The sequence below is a fragment of the Mustela nivalis genome, assembly GCF_964662115.1.
Source record: "Mustela nivalis genome assembly, chromosome: 4".
Taxonomy (NCBI): domain Eukaryota; kingdom Metazoa; phylum Chordata; class Mammalia; order Carnivora; family Mustelidae; genus Mustela; species Mustela nivalis.
In genome coordinates, this window is record NC_139023.1 from 22500002 (window position 1) to 22515808 (window position 15807).

Here is a 15807-nt window from a genome sequence, read left to right on the forward strand (position 1 = left end):
TCAGGGGAAACAGAATTGAGCTAATGTCCTAGAAAAGGAAGTTCACAGCTAATCCAAATCTCCTAATTAATCTAATAGAACATACTGGCTTTTGATGGTTTTCCCCTTTGGGAGAAGAAAAAATAACCTGCTTATAAATCAATGTTTCCTTAAACAGACAGACTGAAATTTACTACAGTTCTTCAGGGATTTTACGCTTCAATAAACCAACCAGAAAATTCTTCCTTGAATGTACTTACACACCCTGTTCTGCCACTGATACTTTCCATACTTCCTGTCTCTCTCTCTCTCTCTCTCTCTTCCTCCTTCACTCCTATCTGAGGGCCTATCAGGTGCCACATATTCTTAGGCCTTGATGAAACAGCAGCAAACAATAAGTAATAAAGGGGTTCAGAACATGTTACTTCAAAATATGCTGCTTTGGCATATTATTTTGAGCTAAAGTCACTTGAGAAACAACCCGTACAAGGAAAGCACTCGGAACTTTCCTTTTCTTCCTGAAAACGGGAGATGAAACTCCCAGTGTGAAAGATGCCCTTCTAATACCAGGAGGAAAAAAGAACATTTTTGTCACCAAAGACAGGGCGTCGAGATTGAGGGAAATTTGTAAACACAGGCCTTATTAAAATCTCTCTTGTCTTCTTCTAGTCTTTCCAAATATTGTAGTTACTTTTCCAAAACCGACACTCTTTTTTCCAACTTAGTATATAAGCACTTGGACTTAGATACTTCTTTTAATCTGTTAAGACAGTCCCAGCCAGAAACCCTAGGAGGCTAGAGAAATTTTGCCTCCCCTACAGTAGTAAATAAACAAACTCCAGAATTAGATGTGTAACACGTTTGGGGACATATAAAGCAAGGGAGGGGTCAGGGGGTGCCCGGAGAGGACACTGCTACTTTAAATAGAGGGTCAGGGAAGTTTCATAAAAATGGGATATTTGAGCAAAGCCTGAAGCAGGTGAAGGAGGAAGGTTTGCAGGTATTTGGGGCAAAACCAAATGGGAAAGTGCTGGGAGTGTGAGAACAACAAAGATCACGGCTAGCATCCGTGGGAGGCAAGCTGTACAAAATGCTCAGTTGAATCCAGCTCTGTGTCCAAGTTTTTATACTTTGTATGCCATGGTTTTATTTTTTTTGTTGTTGTTGTTTTGTTTTTTGGGTTTTTTTGGCATCAATTTTGGTATTTCATTCATTCAAATGTTCTTTATCTTGATTACTGAATTTTTTGGCATCTCAAGTCTGATGCCTCCTCACAAGCTTCAGTCTGGCCCAGGCCCTGGAGTTGATGGAGGGGGTGAGGGGAGCCTAGAGGAGAATAATAGGAAATGAGGTCAGAGAGAAGGGGAGGTAGGGATTCTGAGAGCGTGGCCTTCACACTGACGGCCATGGGAAGCTGCTGCCGAAACAAACCACTCCAGATGTAGTGGCTTAAAAAACATACATTTGTATCTTATAGTTCTATAGCTCTCAGGATACAATTAAGCTCTCCGCTGGGCTGCATTTCTTACCCTGGGAACTCTGGAGGAGAATCTGTTCCATTGCTCACTCGCTTTGCTAGTGAAATTCAGTTCCACGCATTTGTGCGACTGAGGTCCTCCATTCCTTGCTGGGGGGTTGGTGGCCCCTTCCTGCATTTTCAAAGTCAGGACTGGAGGGTCAAGCCCTCTCAGCAAACTTCTCATAGTCTTCTGCTTCCCTCCTCCATGTTTAAAGACCCACGAGATTAGATTGGGCCCACCTGGTAATCCAGAACCATTCCTCCCCCCCCCCCAATCCATCCTATAAGCACACCCGCACAGTCCCTTTTGACATGCAGGATACCATCCTCACAGGTTCTAGGGATTAGGACGTGAACATCTTTGGTGGACCATCATTCTGCCCATCACCAAGGCTTTGAGCAATAGAGCAATGATCTCTCCAGCTGCTCTGCTGAGACCAGTGGGGGGAGAAGGAGGGGCAGGGAGGATCAGAGCAGAAACAGGGAAACTAGTAAAGATGCTGAAGCAGTAGTAATTCAGAGGAGAAATATGGTGGCTTTGACAATGGGATGGCAGCTGTTATTGCTCAGCGTTACCTGTCAACGTAGCTAATCTGGGTGTTGCTGTGAAGATATTTTGTGAATATGATGAAAGTCCCTAGTGGGTTGACTTTAAGTGAAATGGTCCTAGAGTCAGGGTAAGCCTGATTCAATCAGTGAAGGGCCCTCAGAGCACACCTGAGGCTTCCCAGATGAGCAGTCAGCGCTGCCGGTGGACAGCGGCCTCACCTGGCGCCTCAGGGCTCCTGCTTGGCTTTCCTGAGGGCCCACCCTATGGCCTTCAGACTCTCCTAACCAGCCCCATGATGAGGTAAGCTGAGTCCTTGCCATGAATCTCTTACTATGCATATCCAACTGCTTCTGCTTCTCTTGTCGTACCACACAGAGGTAGAGGTACAGACTCACTTTTATAATTTAGATGGCTGTCGATATAGATACTGACTGATAGAAATACTGAAGGATTTTTTAAAACAGTGGGATAGAGAATTTTTTTTTTTAAATATAAAAGGATAATGGGCTTTACTTGTGTTTGGAGCATTAATGTGCTAATTTGTTGTGTGTGTGTGTGTGTGTGTTTTAATTTTTTATTTTTTATAAACATATATTTTTATCCCCAGGGATACAGGTCTGTGAATCACCAGGTTTACACACTTCACAACACTCACCAAAGCACATACCCTCCCCAAGGTCCATAATCCCACCCCCTTCTCCCAAACCCCCTCCCCCCAGCAACCCTCAGTTTGTTTTGTGAGATTAAGAGTCACTTATGGTTTCAAGATGGGATTGGGAGGGAGAATTTTTTTTTTAAGATTTTATTTATTTATTTGACAGAGAGAGATCACAAGTAGGCAGAGAGGCAGGCAGAGAGAGAGAGGAGGAAGCAGGCTTCCTGCTGAGCAGAGAGCCTGATGTGGGACTCGATCCCAGAATCCTAAGATCATGACCTGAGCCGAAGGCAGTGGCTTAACCCACTGAGCCACCCAGGTGCCCCAAGAGATACTGAAGGATTTTTGAATGCAGAACCGATGGGACATGCTAGTGGACTAGAAGTAGGATGGGGGAGAGAGAGGTATCAAGGATGATTCCAGAGTTTTCTTCCTGAGCCCCTAGAAGGATGGCTTAGTTGTCTCCTTGAGGCTCACTCTACCATGAAAGCCACTCCCAAGAGCGCATTCAATTTGCCCCCAAAATAGCCCCTTTCAGAGAAAGGAAGTGCCCAGGCAGGAATGGGTGGGCGGGCCTGGCCAGCCCTGAGGTGGGCAGGCTCCTATCCAAAGGGGAAATGGAGAATAGAGTCACCTCTGTGTTCAGGCCACTCATCCAGAAACATTGTGGTTTTCCTTTGCATATTGGAAGAGCAGGTCTCCTTACTGTTCGCTACTCTGAACCTCACCTCCCCCGCTGTTCTGTGCTCTGTGGGAACCAGTTAGCTAAACCCTGAGCCAAAAACTAGCAAGGAGAGCTGAATAGAGACTTTATGAATAAATGTTGCTCTGTGGGTCATTTTCCTTGTGAGAGAACAGGGTGTGCTTGAAAGTAAAAAGTGTGTTGGGTTTTGTTTTTGTTTTTAATCTTCCTGGAAGGCAGAAAATAAAAAGATAAAAAGGAAAGAACAACATTTATTTGTCAGTCGGTACTGCTCTGGTTAGCAATGGTTGGGTTCCTGACCCCTCTCCAAGCCTCCCAACCTGGCACTGAATAAAACTGAAGACTGGAAAGGAACTTTTCCAAGAGTCTGGCAGCTTAGACAGATACTGAGGTGGCAGAGCTGTGTGGTACCAGCCCACACGCAGAGGGCCCCATTTCCTCTTACCTTCCAGAACGTGGCAACCAGAGCTCCACGAATCTGCAGTCCTGTTCAGGCAAACCTCCCCTGCCCATGAACTGTTCCCAGAGAATAGGGACCCCCACACCTGCAGGGGGCAGGGTGGGGTCACTTTCTAGCCTAGTCATTGCCAATATAAATGTTTGAGGGGCTCTCTGATAAGTCAATCAGTAGAGCCTCTTCAACCAAAAGGGGGCCAAGTATTGTGCTTCTTTGCTCTCATACAAAAGGCAAAAGATTTCTTGTCAGGAAGTACTTGCTTGTGCCCGCTAGTTTCCAGAGCCTCATCCTCCTTCTGCCCCTCTTCTGTATTGGCCCACCACCAGTCAGAACCTGATCCTTCCTCCCAGAGAAATATCAGGTGTTTGCTGTTCCTTCAAAAACCAAATCCTTGAGTTTCTGGCGGACTTCCGCTGATTCCTATAGGGTCTTTGGTTTCTGTCCTCCGGAAACGCTCACTGCTGAGGTAAAACCAGATGAAGTCCTTATCACCTCAGATCCATACTGCAAAGAACATGAAATATGTTTGTCCCATCTCCCCTCTGCCCTTGATCTCTACAGGAAAAGGAAAAAGCCCCCAAGGAGTCAGGTTTGGAATAAAAATATGCACCACACAAGATTTTTGTGAAGATTAAATAACTTGTGCCAAAACACGCTGGAAGCGGCCAAGGGCTCTACAGATTAGATATACAGAAGTGTTGGCTGAAAGCCAATCTAGATTGACAAGCACAATGCAGATATAAGAAGCTGAAGCCAACTCCAAGTCCCTGGTGGGTGGTAGCCAGACAAGGAATGTACAGTCATGGTTTGATGGGAAAAGAAGTCTCCCAAGAGAAAGAGACAAGATGAGATTCTTGGTTCAGGAAACAAAATCAAGAAGAGGAGAAATGCCACATAGTAAAGTAAAAAAAAAAAAAATGATCGTGCTATAAGAGGATCTATGGTTTTTCTTGTTTCTGTTCACTAGGACTATAGATGTATGAGAGACACACTCCGTGCTAAGGGCACACCACAGGGGCCTGTGGGACAAGCAACCCCAGAGTCTCTGTGCATGGGTTCTAGTGAGTTCTAGTTACTGGCATTCTCAGAGTCCTTGTAACTAGAGCATAGATAGGAGACCAGTTTAGTCCAGCTGACCTGACTCTGTCAGGAAACTCCTCCACTGGACATAATCTTGTTGACACGGGATGCCTGGAACTGCTGCAGCCATCTTGTTAGTATGAGGTAGGCAGGATGGAAACACACTGAGGACATCCAGAGCGTGGGATCTGGGGAGTGAAGGGAATTTGGGCTTCTACACGGTGTTTCCGGACAAGAGATTTGTTACTTTCTCTTAAACTTCTTTTCTGATGGTCTTGTGGTATGCGTGCTAACAAGACGATTGAGCTGCCTGTGTCTGTCCCACATTTCAGCTATTCCCAGAAATGCTTGGCAGAGGAAAACGGAGGTGGAAAGTGTGACAGAAAATGCTTTGGAAACCTGGGGAAGGATGGGGCATTGCTGGAAGGATGAAAACAAAGTTCATGTAGATTGATTGACGACTTGCTGTGGGCCAGGCACTGTTCTAAGTATTTTTCTATTTATTAGTTTGTTGGATCCAATTCTAGGAGGCAGGATGGTTATTTTCCCATTTAATGGATGATGTAACTGAGGGACAGAGAAGTGATTTTGCCCAAGGTCACAGAGGTTGAGCCAGGCTTCGAATGTGGGTTACCTAACTGTATAATCTTCCATGAAGTGGGTATAGCATATTTCCCTAGCCTGTCTCCAGTTAGAAAATGGGGAAGAACATACTAGCAAGGGTGAGATACATTTGTTTTTGACTCGGGTAACCTACAGAGATATAGTATTACAGCTTTGAAGGTTAAAATGTTTTGGCCACTGCATCAGTAAAAATGCTTTTGGTGACAAGTAACAGCATACCTAACCAAAATTAGTTAAACAATAATATCGTTTATTGGTTTATATACCATTAAGTTGGATTCAGTCTGATTGGATCAATGATTTCATCAGGAACTCTTGGCTTTGCCTTCCTCAGTGTGTTTCCATCCTGCCTACCTCATACTAACAAGATGGCTGCAGTAGTTCCAGGCATCCCGTGTCAACAAGATTATGTCCAGTGGAGGAGTTTCCTGACAGAGTCAGGTCAGCTGGACTAAACTGGTCTCCTATCTATGCTGTAGTTACAAGGACTCTGAGAATGCCAGTAACTAGAACTCACAGCTTTGGTGAAAGGACAAACTTCTCCAACAAGCAAAAGGGAGGTGGGATGGGGGGGCAGGGGTTGTGCCACTGATTTGGGCACCTCCTGAGTGTTTTTATGTTTTACTTTTTTTCATTTGTGAGCTAGATGCACAAAGGACAGACCAAGGTCATGACTTAATGCAAATTGCTAAATCATAACCCAAGCAACCCATAACTGGCTCCAGAGGGGTTTCTAGAAGGTCTGAGGCTGGACTTAAGAGCTACACAGCTCGAAACAGCCACGTGATTCTCTGAAGAGACTGTGCCAACTGTAAAGCCGCATCTGCTCCGGCGTTCCCAGGGGGTTATGGTGGCAGCAGCCGAGGGTCCTCGAATTTAGCCCAACCCTGCCTCCTCCCTCTCTTTTTGGAAAGAATCTGTATCGGTTTCTCTCTCTTTATTCTTCAATCTCATATCCTCCTGCTCACTCTGAAGAGAAAGCCGGCCAATGTAGGAAAGACTTAAATTGGGTCATTCCCTCCTAATAGAATTTTTCAAATACCAGAAATGAAGTTCCCAATGGTCACCAGAGAGAAGGGCTGCTATTTCCAGCACCAGAGTGACAGTAATTGTGCCTGTCAGAATTGAGTTCAGCTGCAACAGGAATATTAAACATGGCTTCCACATGGCCATGATTCGGAAAAGTCATGATTCGGGGCTGGTGAGAAAGCTCCAGAGCTAGGACAGAGCTAAGGCATGATCTATTACCTTAGAGAGTTGTCATACAAATTAAATAAAGTAATTTATTTGGTGTCTAGTTCATTATACACTCTCTCTTTTGGTTTGATAATGAAAGTAATAATAAATAGTATTAATTGAGCTTTATCTGTGTGCCAGGTCCTGGATAAGGGCTCATTTAATCTTCACAATAACTCTATGAAGAAGGGACATTGTCCTGGTTTTATAGAGGGGGACACTGAGAGATTAGCTGTCTTGATAAAGATTGCCTAGATAGGTAGTTAGGGTGGAACTGTGATTCAAACCCAGGCTGTCTGATTCCTGAGCCCAAAGGCCTAACCATCAGGCTACACTACCACCTCCTTGTCAAAACCCTCCCACCTTCCAACTTCTTTACTCCCCTGACTGTAAAGCAGTCACAAGTTACCTGGGAAAACAGAACATGTAGAAACAAAGAGCAAATTTATACTATTAGGCAGTGGGGTCTAGGTGTCAAATGAGGGTTATAGGTCAGATCAAGGAGAAGACCCACTTCCCTGGAGTGGGCATGGAAGGTGCCACAGTGGAGAAGGTGGCCAAGCTGGGTCATGATGAACATGCAGGATTTATTTATTTATTTTTTAAGATTTTATTCATTCATCTGACAGACAGAGATCACAAGTAGGCAGAGAGGCAGGCAGAGAGAGAGGAAGGGAAGCAGGCTCCCTGCCAAGCAGAGAGCCCAATGCGGGGCTCGATCTCAGGACCCTGGGACCATGACCTGAGCCGAAGGCAGAGGCTTAACCCACTGAGCCACCCAGGCACCCAAATATGCAGGATTTAGAAGAGTGGAGGAGCATGGGCCAGGCACGAGGAATGGAGTGGGTAAGGCTTGGAGGTGGGAAAAGAAATAGCATGGTTAAGAAATAACAAGGAAACATTCTTGACTAAATCATAGGAGTCTTACAGAGGAATCCTGGGAGAGCAGTTTGGAAATAAAGATTGGAATTAGATTAAGAAGGAATTTGAAGGTCATTCTAAATTGCTGAACTATAGTCTGTAGACATCGGGCATTCACAGGGGGTCTGTGGTGGGGGGTGGCTTGAATGGTGAAATCATATGATAGAAGCAGTTTCTTTAGGGAATAATGTGTTGATTGCGGAAGGGGTGACTTGGAGACACGAAGGCTGGGACTCTAGTTAAGAGGCTTTTGAAATGATCTAGACATGAGGTAATGAGAACTTGAGATGGATTGTTAGCAGGAGGCATGAATGGAATGACAGGGATGTGAGAGACACCACTGGAACAGACTTGAGGGGCTTGGCGACTAGGGCTGGGAGCAAGGGAACAGGAGGGATCAGAGATGCTTGCCAAAGCTGGGGTGATGGGAGAACATTGTTGTTAGTAGAAGCTCTGACCCTTCTAGTCAGGTAGGAACTCTATTGGCCATCCATCCTCTGCCAGGTCTTGTGTCCACTGAGCATCCTCACACACTTGGCATGTACCCAAGGTACCTGGACCAGATGGCATCTCCTCTTTCTTCTTTGCTGCCAAGTGTTGCTTCTACTAGGGAAGACTCTAAGTCAGAGGGGAAAGCATAGAGTTTGGGCCAAATATGTAGGAATTTAAATCTGCTCTATCCATCACCAGCATGGTAAGCTTAGGCACATTCCTTAATTTCTTTGCGATTCAGTTCTCTTTAAAAAAGAGATGATAAGGCGCACCTGGGTGGCTCAGATGGTTAAGGGTCTGTCTTCTGCTCAGGTCATGATCCTAGGGTCCTGGGATCGAGTCCCGCATCAGGCTCCCTGCTCAGCGGGAAGTCTGCTTCTCTCTCTCCCTCTACCTCTCCCCCAGCTTGTGCTCTTTCACTCTCTCTCTCTCTCTCAAATAAATAAATAAAATCTTTTTTTAAAAGGGCAGGGGGGGATAATAATACCTACTTGATTGGGTGTTGGAGGGATAAGATACAGAATTTGGAGTATAGAAAGCATTTAGTACTTAACTGACACAAGTTAGATGCTCAGTGATAACGGCTAATATACTGAGCTTACTATGTGCACTGTTCTTGTTGTTGTTGTTTTTTAAAGATTTTGTTTATTTACTTGACAGACAGAAGTAGACAGAGAGAGGCAGACAGAGAGAGGGCGGGGAAGCAGGCTCCCCGCTGAGCAGAGCCCAATGTGGGTCTTGTTCCCAGGACCCTGAGACCATGACCTGAGCTGAAAGCAGAGGCTTTAACCCACTGAGCCACCCAGGTGCCCCTATGGGCACTGTTCTAACTGCTTGACTTACACTCACTGTTCATTCCTCACAACAATCCTATGAGGAGATACCACTATTACCTCCAACTCACAGATAAAGAAATGAGGTATGAGGAAGATACAGAGTCCACTAAGGTCACAAGGACAAATATGAGGCTGAACCAGAGCTTGAACCCAAGCAGTCTAGCTTCAGAATCTGTATTCTTCACCACTTCCCTGCCCTTAAAAGAATGTTGTTTATGGGACGCCTGGGTGGATCAGTCATTCAGAATATTACTTGCAAAAAATTAGTGTTTGCAAAAAATTAGTCGTTCAAAATATTATTTGCAAAAAAAAAAAAAAAAAGATATTGTTTGCACTTAAGCGATGCAAGAGGAGCAAAAAACTTCTCTAAGGGGAATATTAAAAGATACAGCCAGAACAGCTAGACCACCTACATGAGAGAATGGCAACTGGTCATAGTTTGGAATTGGTCCTTTAGGGCCCCTTTGGTTGCTGGATCCTGGAGAAGGTGAGTCAGGGAGATGTCCCAGGGGGGGCACAGAGTTCAATGCCTGTGGGAGGTCCTCAGGAGGCTTGGGGCAGTGGTTTTAAACAATCCACACAGAGATTTCAGTATCTTAATTTCCAGTGTGGCAGTATGAGTGTGTCCCAGCAAAACACCAGAACTGGTTCTCTTTTACCAGTGTTCTCTAGTCAACCTGTAGACAAAACACAATGATTTTTTAAGGAAATTCTCAGTGTTGAATATTATGTGTTTTATTTGTTATTAATTCCATGTTTACATTATTAAAAAAAAAAAGATCTGAGGTGCCTTTGAGTAAAAAACTCTTTAAAAATAAAATCATTAAGACATGTATAAATAATAAACATTGTGAATGTAAAAGTTTTATACCTGAAAATCTAAACTAAGATGAACTGAAATATGGGACGAGTTTGCTACCATTGATTAGGAAAATAGACCTAACTGCTTAGATCCCTGTGTTTAGAATTTGGAGTATAGAAACAACATGGCATTTTGATATCAAGATGAGAAGTCTAAATTTATACTCTTCTTTTTTTTTTTTTTTAAGATTTTATTTATTGGGGCACCTGGGTGGCTCAGTGGGTTAAGCCTCTGCCTTCAGCTCGGGTCATGATCTCAGGGTCCTGGGATGGAGCCCCCAGTCAGGCTCTCTGCTCAGCGGGGAGCCTGCTTCCCCCTCTCTCTCTGCCTGTCTCTCTGCCTACTTATGATTTCTCTGTCAAATAAATCTTAAAAAAAGAGATTTTATTTATTTATTTGACAGAGAGAGAGGGCACACTTGCACAGACAGAGGGAGCAGGAGAGGGAAAAAGCAGGCTCCCTGCTGAGCAGGAAGCCCAACTTGGGGGGGGGGGCAGTTGTCAATCCCAGGACCCTGAGATCATGACCTGAGTTGAAGGCAGAGGTTTAAGAGACTGAGCCACCCAGGCGCCTCCTGAACTTATATTCTTGCTTAGAAAGAGGCCCACATCATACACTATTCTACCTGAGTATCCTGTAATCAAAGCAAAACATACTTTATTAGCTGTATTTCCGCCAAGTAAAGAGCCAATCACAGCTTTAAAGTAAGTCACTAAAGAGAGAAGAAGGGAAAGGGTTTGCTTGGTAAATTAGCAGAGGAGCTTGTGATTTGCATTTCGTTTTTGCTTTAATGGCCTGCCCAAGAGTAAAATGCTGGTCTGGGTAGAGTCTTGAATGATCTTAAATAGGATAATTTGTATGCAACTATTTTTTCCTTCACTCAACTATAGGACCAGCCAATGATATGCAATTTTCTCTCATCAGAGGAAAAACCAAGAACTCTGCAAATACTAGGGAGCGTTATGGTGCCTACCAGTCTTCCTGGGGAGGCAGCCACATAAGATGTCTGGGATTCTGTCTGGCAGCACCTTCCTAGAACTTAGGAAAGACCATAAAGTTTGCTGTCATTGTTTGTTGGCTTAAGACTAGACCAAAGAATTTCAGAAGGCTTGTTTCAAGTAGCGTCTCTGATCAAGAAGATTGCAGTTTTCTAAGACTAGAAAGAACACCTTGCATACCATTTGTAGGATTGATACGTGTGCTGATTTTCCCAGATCTCATCACTCAGTGGGTAAAATGAGATTGCACTGGGATGCCCACCTTCTGACTGGGGCTTCATATCCCAAAGGCTCCCCTTCTGATTTCTGAGATTCTCCAGGAGTGTTTTATTTTATTTTATTTTATTTTAAGATTTTATTTATTTATGTGACAGATGGAGATCACAAGTAGGCAGAGAGGCAGGTAGAGAGAGAGAAAGGGAAGCGGGCTCCCTGCTGAGCAGAGAGCCTGATGCGGGGCTCGATCCCAGGATGCTGGGATCATGACCTCAGCCGAACACAGAGGCTTTAACCTACTGAGCCACCCAGGTGCCCCTCCAGGGGTGTTTTAGAAACACAAAGAACAGGCCTGCTCTCAGTGGGTACCTGCCTCATCAGCTGCTCCTCCAGTGACTACAGAGCAAAAGGGAAAGTGGGCATCTGGCTTCTGGGAAGAGGGGAAAGGGATGGGGTTGTGAGAATCTGTTCTTTGGTTTGCACAAAACAAAGCTTGAGCTCATGAAATGGCAGACACCTGGGTCTAGTCCTGATTTGTTATACTGCCTTGTACAGGTCACCTTGGTGCTTTTTGCTTCAAATCCCTTTACTAAAAATGGCAAGAATCCTCACATCTCACAAAGATATAGTGGGAACTGGCTATTTAAGGATTGGATGGTATTTTGAAAACATCAAATACAAGGTAAGTGCTAGGTCAGGAAAACCAAAGACATGTGGCTTCCCTAATGAGGCAGCGGGAGGTGCCTGTCTTTCTTTCTTGCTTGCTTTAAACATCCAAAGGAAATACATTTTCAAGTGTCTGCACAAGATTAGGAGAGAATGATTTCACATTCCCCAAGTCAATAAATTGTTCTTTTAAATGAACTAAGTTGCTGCGTACTTATGAAGCCCATGTTCCAAGGAGGATTAAGTCTTGAAAAATCTTACACAATTTGAAGTTCTATAACTAGTGGCGTTAAGATTTTAGAGAATTTGAGAGAGAATAAGGTTCCGTAACCAACAGCTGATAATGACATCTAAAATTATTTATTTATTTATTTATCTAACGACTTTTTTTTTTTTTTAATTTATTTGACAGACAAAGATCACAAGTAGGCAGAGAGGCAGGCAGAGAGAGAGAGGAAGGAAAGCAGGCTCCTCTGTGGAGCAGGGAGCCTGATGCAGGGCTCGATCCCAGGACCCTGGGATCATGACCTGAGCCGAAAGCAGAGGCTTTAACCCACTGAGCCACCCAGGCGCCCCTCTAATGACATTTTAATAAAAAACACTTTTAGTCCTAAAATACTGGCATCAATAGCTTTAATGAAAACCTTTACTTTTAAGTAAAGTAAACACATGTTGAAGTCCAACCCCAGGAGCTCAGCATGTAAACTTATTTGGAAATAAAATCATTGCAGATATAATAAAGATGAGGTCACACTGGAGTACTGTGGGCCCCTAGTCCAATAAACTGGTGTTCTTATAAAAAGGGGAAATTTGGACAGAGACACTTGTATCAGGGAGAATGCCATGTGAAGATGCAGGCAGAGATGGGAGGGATGTTTCCACAAGACAAGGGACAACAGAGAGTCCCCACAAACTGCTAGAAACAAAGGGAGAAGCATGGACCGATTGTTCTCTTATGACTCTCAGGAAGAATCAATCCTGTTGGCACCGTTATCTCAGACTTCTAGAACTGAGAGCTTCCAGAACTGAGAGACAATATATTTCTGTTGCATAAGCCCCCCAGTTTGTGGTACTTTATTATGATGGTCCCAGCAAACGAATACAGTACATTACACCCATGTCTTTGACCCAGAAGAATCAGAGGTAATATGGAGAAAAAAGGGTTGAAGGAAGTTAACACAAGGTTCTTCAGTACATATTTCACTAATTTAGAGATCAATTGGGTTAACATTATTTTCTTTTTTTAAAAAAGATTTTATTAATTTATTTCACAGAGAGAGACACAGCAAGAGAGGGGCTGTGAGAGAGGGAGAAGCAGGCTTCCCGCTGAGCAGGGAGCCTGATGTGATGAGCAAGACTCTGGGATCATGATCTGAGCCAAAGGCAGACACTTAATGGCTTAGTAGCCAACCAGGTGCCTCAACATTATTTTCTTAAAATACAAAAATTTATTTTAAAGTTTATGATAATCAATTATCCTATCTATGGCATATTGTATTTTCCGAAGATGGCCATAATATCTCCTACCCCACATCACTCTTCTGGGAACGTGCCATTTCTGCAGCAAGAATTAAGAATTCTCCACTTATTCCCCTTGGGTTAGGTGGCCTTATGACCCAGTTGTAACCATGTGAGAATATCGTAGAAGTGATGCCAGATGACTTCGAAGGCCATGTCATAAAAGTTGATGCTGCTGTCTTGGAAGCTGAATTACTTACACGGCAGCACTTGATCGCCATATTGTGAGGAAGCTCAACCAGCACCTGTGGAGAGACTGCATGGACAGGCCATGAGACTACCTGAGGGAGACACCCATTAAGACTGCAGCTTCTCTAGCTTCTCTGCTGTTCTAGTTCCAGCCACTGTCTGACTGCAACCATCTGTGGGGTCCCAGACCAGAATCTCACCTCCGAGTCCTCCCTGAATGACCTCAGAAATTGAAAGAGGTAATAAAATGATTGTAATTAGTTTAACCACAGCTTTGGAGTGATTTATCATGCAGTACTAGTTAATGGTCATGGCCTAATGCATTACTCAGATAATCAAATCTCTTGACTTTTGAATTAATTGTTCCAGACTTTAATTTTCTTTAGAAACGGGTGGGCAACACAGGAGAAAAATAATTTGGTGCCCTAGAAACATCTACTTTGCAGGTTTCCCCAGAGTCTGGTGGGCCATTTTGTGTGCCACCAAAAGCTGGAAATATCACTGTCCTTGGCATCCTCCCCCCTCATTAATTTGGGATATAAATATGAAGGAGGCACCATTGGATTTGAAACCACCGATCACACTAATGTTTATGTAAATCAGTAAATTTCTGATTTGAGAGTCCTTTTGTTCTCTCCTCCCATATGTGTCCTGATTACACGAAATTGTGCCATCAACTGCCTTGGACTCGTTAGTTATCACTGGTGCCAGAGTCTTGCATGTTGAATTTTCTAGTTTCTGCAACCTTCTATTTTCCATCAGGATCTGGCAGTAATTCTAATGTCTCTGACTTCATTTGTGGTGGGGTGGGAGGGCCGGGATGCTAATGATGGTCACGCTTTGAATCATCTCCAGCCCTCAGAACCTTCCTGATAAAAGCCCCCTCGTGTTGTTGGTGCTGACAATACTAGGAAGGACCATTTTCCTCAATCATTTCCTTCTGTTCAGAAAGAGCCTGGATTTTTTGACACCTTCATGTTCCAGATACTCCCTATCAGTCTGCAGCTTGTTTTCTTTGATTAAAGCCTTCTTCTATCAGGACATTTGAATAAATAATTCCCTCGCCTCCCTTTTGTTGTTAGAGTTCTTGCTCGCTGCTTCTGGTCTCCAAGACAGCTCTCAGCAACTACTGCCAGGGATTAAGACATCTGTGAAATTCACCCTTGGGTTGCAAAAGGCCTTGCAAGGGTGTCTTTTGAAAACATTAACTTCTATTCCTTTTTCAGCCCTGAAACAGTAGTTACTGGGAAATAGTTACTCAGAACATGGCTATTAGTTAAGAATCTCCACGCACAATAGCTGAGGGGCAACAAGGAAGCTGAAAAGAAAGGGCTTCGTAATCCTTTATTTGTGACTCCTAAGTGGTAGCTGCTAAAAGTGACTTCTGCAAGTGGGCAGCTGCCTCTGCCATTTACACTTAATCAGATAATCACACGGCTGGGAGAGACCTTAATCCAGCCTTCAGCATTAGCCACGGCCGCAAGGCTTTCTGGATTGTCCCAGAATCCTCAAGTGCTGTGCTCACACCTGCACTTGGGAAGGTCAAAACACATGGAAGAGAGGACACATTTTCTCCTTGAAACAGAGGCACAAAGACATTACATTTGCTACCCAATCTTCTCTTTTCTTCCTAAACAATCTTTGGGTGGATATCAACCCCACTCCTCAAATATCACATGAGGTGATCATTATCTTCATTTAACATATGAGAAAGCTAAGGTTCAAAGAGGTTAAATTACTGGAGCACCTGGATGGCTCAGTCAGTTAAGCATCAGACTCTCGGTTTTGGCTCCAGTCATGATCTCAAGGTCATGAGATCCAGCCCCACATTGGGGTCCATGCTCAATGTGGAATCTGCTTAAGACTCCTTCTCCCCCCTCTCTCAGCCCCTCCCCACTCAAATAAATAAATAAATCTTAAAAAAAAAAAGAAAAGAAAAGAAAAAGGAGGTTAAATTACTGGCTATAATGTAAGAAAACTAGGACAGGTTGACCAACCCTCCCAGTTTGCCCAGGATTGGGTGTTTCCTAAGACATGGAATATCCAGTGCAAAACCAGGACAGTGCTGGGAAAAACGGGGCCATTGGTCACCATAGGTCTGAGCTAGGTCCACACTTTCTCCAGAATCTTCCCTCTGAATCCTGGTACCATCCTAAATACTCTTCAGGCTGAGATATGACCTTGGGACAGATGGGACAACGACGAACAGCACCATGAAAAACACAGTTTATTTCCCTTTGAGTCAGGGGACAAAGTCAGTGGTGTTGATGTGAAATGTGAACAGTCAAGAAGGAATTCTGCAGATG

General features: G+C 44.0%; 1 long non-coding RNA gene across 2 annotated transcripts; it reads left to right on the forward strand.

Moving 5' to 3' along the window:
- The first annotated feature begins 7551 nt into the window (after positions 1-7551).
- LOC309863626 lies at positions 7552-13705 on the forward strand. 2 transcript variants are annotated; one of them, XR_014311156.1, is made up of 3 exons: positions 7552-7649; positions 11684-11810; positions 13398-13705. It is a non-coding gene; the product is annotated as an uncharacterized lncRNA (long non-coding RNA). The 2 variants fall into 2 exon arrangements; XR_014311157.1 differs by lacking the exon at positions 7552-7649 and adding an exon at positions 8153-8194.
- The last annotated feature ends 2102 nt before the right edge of the window (positions 13706-15807 follow it).